Raw genomic sequence first — 6,000 nt, forward strand, 5'->3', positions numbered from 1 at the left:
GGCCCCAACCCTACTAGGATTGCACTGTTACAGTTGTAAACAATGGGCTCATCTACACCAAGCAGGATATTCCACTATGAAAGCGGTGTGAAAACAGTATATAAAAGGCAGGAGCCGCACTACTGCTTTATAGCAGTATTGAAGTGCACTGACAACTGCTGGGGCCTATTGACACATACCATGTACCACTACCACTTTCATAGTGTTATATCCTGCTTGGTGTAGATGTGTCAATGGGCCCCAACAGTTGTCAGTGCACTTCAGTACCACTATAAAGCAGTAGTGTGGTTCCTGCCTTTTATATATCGCTTTCATAGTGGAATATCCCTCTTGGTGTAGATCAGCCCAACCTTAATCTAACATCAGTCCTGTTCATTTCAATGGGTCTACTCTAAGTCGGGCTAGCATTGGATACAACCCATAGCATTTATATAGCCTTCAAAGCACTCCATAGACATTATCTTGTCAGAACGTTTACAACATACCCATGTAAGGCAGGTCAGTGTTATTCCCCCATATTGCTGAGATAGTACAGCCCTATTCAAGTCTTCAATCTGTGTAAAAAGTAAATCTGTGAGGAGAGGGAACCCTCTAGCTCCACCTCCCTCCTCGCTCATTTCCACCAGCTTGTACTTGTGGAGGGCAATGGTCTGAAGAGGAGGGTCTCCTTTATCAGTGGAGGCTCTCCATGTGATACAGGGCACTGATTATCTAGGGGAGGGGCTCTCCTCACATGGTTACCTTCTACACAGATTAACTGCCTGAATAAGGCTGGTTTAGCTCACCTAAAACCACCTAGAGAGCTGATGGCATAGGTGAAAGGGCCATAGCTCAGTGGCAGAGTGTATGCTTTGTAGGCAGAAGGTTCCAGGTTCAATCCTTGGCATCTCCAGGTAGGGCTAGGGAAGAATCCTGCCTGAAACCCTGGAGAGCTGCTGCCAGTCAGTGTTGACAATATTAGGATAAATGGTGTAATAGTCTGACTCAGTATTAGATAGCTTCCTATGTTCATATATATATATATATATATATATATATATATATATATATATATATATATAAAATAATATTCGATGAGGTTCTACAACACATGCTTTATAAAACAGACAAACAAATAAACAAACAGCTTCAGAATAAACATGTTTAAGGTTGTGCTGCATTTGGTTACTCTTGTTAATATGTTTTAAAAGCTCTGGCAAAGTCTCAGGGTTGAACTGAAATTCTTGTAATTGTTCTCGCTATAATAGAGCAGAGAGGGGAAGGGGAGAGGGTGGGGGAGCTCTCCCTTAATTTACTAGGGTAGTGCATAAGCATAGTATGCAGGTGGCTGAGAGAAAATCCATGAGGGTTGCAAAACATGCAGCTACAGGTCCTCTTTTGGGAAGAGTTTAGATCCCACCTCTTTCTTTTACATGTTAAAATGTTGCCCAGGGGGAAATATCCGCCCACATGAAAAAAGGGGGAAGCCAAATTGCCTTCCAGTTCCAAAAAGACATTATAGATATATCTGCCAAATGTCATTTCCAATTCTCCCTGTCGAAGTGGCAAGCTAACTGGAAGCAGCACCCTTCCAATAAAACTCATTCCAAACATTTCCTGATTAATTCCAGATCCTTTCCAATTATGCACTGCTCCCAAATAAGGCTCGCATCTCGTGCCTCTGCGGGACTTACATCATGGCTGATTTGACAGGGCGTGAGGAGTCAAGCTCGCTGTAAACAGGTTCTCCATCATTCAAAGGCAGAGGACGGGGGCAGAGTTTGACTTCTCCTAGGGGCATTCATATCCCCTTGTTTCCAATGTGCATTTCCTCTCCATGGGTCAACACTGGAGACGTTTTCAGGAAAATAAACACAGGCCTGTAGTTCGGAACTCTGGTAGAAGTGTCCTAGTCATTTATCCAGGAGCAGTCACAGCAGGAAGGTTATAGCGCTGTGGCTGAACTAACCAGATAGCATGGCCCCAGCAAACTCTCCCACTGTGGGCGAATCTCTGACAGATGTTTCTAGGACACAGCAATTATCAGGGCTAATTCATATATACATGATTTCTCCACAGTTGATTGCTGTACACTTGGGCCTGGTTCACCCATGCATGAATATCACTTGATTACTGTATACTTGATGATGGGCAGCTGAATATGTGAAATGGCTCCATTGACAGGCTTTGTGCTTGAGATGGTACAAAGGCTCTGTTTGAAGGCCCATTTCTGCAGTGATTCATTCACACATACAACTCATTTTCTGTGCTATTCCTATTTATTGTCTAGTTTTCCTGTGGTGTTTTTATAGATTGAATTTCATTTTAATATGTCATAAACTCCACTGGGGGGTGGGGAGAGAGGATATTATTTTGAAGAGAGGGATATCATTCCCTCTACTCCCAACCCAGGGGGTGGGGGTGAATGGATGTACAAGAAGGCCACCCAAAAATAAGGCACTGATTTCAGCCTATTTGGGGAACCTACCAGATAGGCAGAAGTAGACATGATGGTAAAATAAATGAAAGATATTTTATGTTTAAATAGCAAAAGCTGCCTGAAAAGATCCTGTGAGCTTACAGAATGCTGATTGGGTGGTGGAGGGATGTTGGGGTGGGGGAAGGAAAGAGAGAGAAAAGGGTCTAAAGCAGGGGTGTGGAACCTATATTGGCCCAGGGACCAGAGAGCCTCTCCAGACCAAGCCAGCAGGTCAGGTGACATCAAGGAAAACCCCTCCCCTTCCCATGACATCATCCCCTCCGGCCCATTTTTTACTTTCTCCGTGAAGAGAGAGCCATGGAGCTCTGCATGGAGAAAAGGCCTGAGCCAGCACTTACAAGAGCTGTTCCTGCAACCACTGGCCATGTCGTCCACCTCCTTCACATGATACTCGCTTCGCAATTGGGGTGCGAACAGCATGTGAAGGGAAGGGATGCAGCAGGTGCTTCAAGGGCTGGCTTCTGCAAGTGCCTGCTAAAAGCTTCATCCCACGTACCTGCTTCCCTCGGATTATCCCCGTAGCGCTAAGCTTTCGCGGTTGTTGTTGTTTTTGCTACCGGGCGACAGCGATCCTTTGCATACCAGGAAGTGAGTTTAAGGGGGGAAATGTAAAAAAATCATAAAAAATCAATGGATGACTCAGTTCAATTCAAATTTGGTATGCTTAAAGCTCTCCCTAATATCTATTACAGTGCCAATTTGGTGTCTTTATCTTTAAAGCTTACGCAGATGTAAGCATTTCTTTAAAATCCTGCTCCTGCGCCCCAGTGGTGGTTCGGAAGATACGCTCAAAATGTAGGGGCTAAATACGGTGAATCTTTTTGCTTTATTGCACAATTAAGGCAGGATGCATGGGAGTACTTCACAATCAAAGCAGATTATAAGGTGGAAAACTTCGGAGTCCTTTGCATGCAATTCACAGTGATTGCATAGTATAACGCTGGTGTGATAAACCTCTCAGATTCCCCTGCGGACCCTTTGACTTCCCATCGGGAGATAACAAGATGGCAGATAACAAGGGGATTCCACTCCCTGCCCCAATTGCCCCCAGGCCAGGGGGTGGGGCTTGAGGAGGGGAGGAGCCCATGGAGAATGCCCAACCCTGCGCCAGGCAGATTTGGCCTGCAGGCTAGAGGTTCCCTGCTTCTGGTCTAACGAAATCAGAAATAAGACAAAATGTGTGAGCAGTTAAGTCATGCTGTAAACCTGGGAGCATTTTATAACTATATTGGGGAGTAGGATACAATTCTAGAGACTCAATTGTGTAGCGCAGGGCTGAATTTTTTATTCGCACAGCATCCCCACCCCCACCGTCTCCCCCTTCATCTAGGATTATTCCTATACACTGTCAAGGGCTTGACCAGGCAAATTCACTCTCACCCCCACCCCATGTCCTCCAAATTTCTTTTGAGGAGGGGGCTGTTTTCAACTGACATCCTAAAATTCTGTGGCTCACCTGGGGGGAATCCGCACGTCGTTCTCAGGGCGCTTCTAAGCGACCCCAGTGCGGCCCCAAAGCGATCGTGTAACTTACCTGGAGAAGAGCCGAGGAAGAGACGGCCTTGCCGCCGCTGCTGCTGCCACCCAACTCCCTCCTCACCGGCCGGCTCGGAGAGCTCGGGGGAAGAAGGCGGGGTGGAGAGCTTCTCCGCCTTCTTCCACCGAGCTCTCCTCACCGGCCGGCAAGGAGGGAGTTGGGTGGTGGCGGCGGCAAGGCCGTCTCTTCCTCGGCTCTTCTCCAGGTAAGTTACACGGTCGCTTTGGGGCCGCACTGGGGTCGCTTAGAAGCGCCCTGAGAATGACGTGCAGATTCCCCCCTGCTGCTCTCACATGCATGGTGTGTGTGTGTGTGTGTTTATTGCTGACGGCAGCCATTTTACCTTCATTGGCAACAGACCTCACACTAGTTGTCCCACAAGCAGCCCTGGGGTTAAGAATTTTTGATTCTCAACGTTGAAGCATGTGAACTTGTCCTTTCCCTACACTGAACTGCATTTAGAGGGAGGGGAAGGGGGGGAAGAGAATGGAGCAGCTCAACCAAAATTAGGCCACAGATTGTGAAGGGAGTGGAGCTGGCTGGTTGAAGCATGTGTGTGTGTGCATTGGGGGAACTGAGCGATTACATTGTTTGCAAAGGTATATATGGCCTACAGTGTTTGATAACCACTGTTTTAGATAAATGAAAGGCCTGGACATTCTAAAAAAGCAGACATATTTGCTTTGGGAAAGCAAAGAATTACACATACACATACACACACACACACATTTAAATGCAGCAATTTCTAGATAAGAGCATTTTGCATTGTGGAGCAACCTGCTTTTTGTTGGGCTACAATTTACCTGCTATGCTTTGCTTAAGCGAGCACCATTTCTGTAAAAGGGAATACTATTAGCAGAACTACATGTACTCCATTCTTTTAAAAAAAGAAGATTTTCACAGACAAATCCAAATTCTGTGGCATGTATGAATTACACAAAATGACTCAAATGTGCATGATTAGTCCACAATTTCTACTATTGCACCATGCATTCCCAGTTTGCTAGTTTAAGGAGCTATGCAGGGCTTCCAGTCCGAACTCCTGACCTCTAGAAAAGTTATTCAACTAGGAACTGTCCAGCATTCTCAAGCTTGTCTTGAGGGCTAGCAACACGCTTTTTAAATGAAAGCTACAATTCTCAGGAAACTGAATTCTGCTTCCAGTGCCTCAATGTGCATTTTTCCCCCTGCTGTACTCCCACAGAATCACAGCATTCATACAGTTTCGAAGATACCCTTCATACAATTAATGTTCCCTCTACTTCTTGTAATGTACCTGTAAAATTGACAAAGCAGCAAGCGGTACTTCAGGCTATTGGGGAATCCTGGTTGCAACATGTTGTCGTCTCAAAGAAGGGAGATTGGCAGGAACGTTTGGTCTGGGTGTAGACGATCAAACATTTCTGCAATGTAATCCCTATCTTCTCAATTTGCTGTGACAGTAGCTTCTCCCTTTTGGGTGCCATAATGATTGCAGGTTTCCTGAAACGTCTTTTACGCTTTGAAATTTTACACTTGGAAATTATGCAGTAAAGGTGCTGCTGGAATAACATGTACTCGGATATCAAGCTTTGGCCCTGAAACTCAGATACTGAGGTACATAATCAGGAACTCAGGGCAGTCAGTTTTAATGTCAAGGCCATCAGAATAAAGTGAGTAGGAACTAAAGTGATTTAGAAATTGTTATACAGGGGAATCAGTTCTAGGTGACAACAGGAGGGAAAGGTTGCAAAGAAGTATCTGACTACTTTCAGTTTTGAATGTAGTTGAGTAGCAGCCTGCTATTAAGTAAAGTTTGTTCCTTATAATTCAATCACTGTGGTTCACTTTATAACCTTGATGATATTGCAATAAGGTAATCTTAGATTATTACCTTTGGATCTTGGATCTAGAGGTTTTGTAGCGATGTACCCAGCTCTAACAAAAATAAATAAGTTTAAAACTACTTTAAAAAATCACTAATTGTTCTGAAATATAAAATATT

Source organism: Elgaria multicarinata, chromosome 5, assembly GCF_023053635.1.
Source record: "Elgaria multicarinata webbii isolate HBS135686 ecotype San Diego chromosome 5, rElgMul1.1.pri, whole genome shotgun sequence".
Classification (NCBI taxonomy): Eukaryota; Metazoa; Chordata; class Lepidosauria; order Squamata; family Anguidae; genus Elgaria; species Elgaria multicarinata.